This window comes from Dipodomys spectabilis, unplaced genomic scaffold (genome assembly GCF_019054845.1).
Source record: "Dipodomys spectabilis isolate Male_0828 unplaced genomic scaffold, ASM1905484v1 ptg000651l, whole genome shotgun sequence".
Taxonomy (NCBI): domain Eukaryota; kingdom Metazoa; phylum Chordata; class Mammalia; order Rodentia; family Heteromyidae; genus Dipodomys; species Dipodomys spectabilis.
This window is the reverse complement of record NW_024871328.1, coordinates 84,697-85,254: the sequence shown is the minus strand read 5'-3', so window position 1 is coordinate 85,254 and position 558 is coordinate 84,697.

Below are 558 nucleotides of genomic sequence, written 5' to 3'. Positions count from 1 at the left end.
TTAATTGGACATGTCTTTGGGCTTCCTTAAAACTGATCCTCAGTTATCAGCCTCCTGAGTAAGTAGGATTCCAATTGTAAGCCACCAGAGCCCAGCTAAAATCACATTTTAGAAGTATTCTTTCGGTGAATCAGATGTGTCTGACTTCTATTTTAGCACTTTGGTTCTAGTGGGTCATGTCAGTTTTATACTAAAATCAAAACCTTTCTTCTTGTAATACACATATCCCGTATCTACTTTATTCCTATCTTCATTTCTGACCTCTTTTTGCTTCTTTGTACATTTCCATTCTTACTTCACAAGCAAGCATGTCAGTGCAGTTTTCCTTTTCTGAAGCAAGTCAGGTCCATTCCGATCAATGGGGGATGTACTTGCTGTTCTTACTGCCTGGAGTACCTGCTCCTAGATAATTGCCTGGATGATGGCTCACATATCAGCTATCTCTTGTTCAGGGTTGTCTCATCCCATCCTCACTGTGAAGTTGTTGCTACAAAATCACGAATATCATGTCTCTGAATAATAGGAATTATCATTATAATTTCTGGTTTTCGTTTCAGC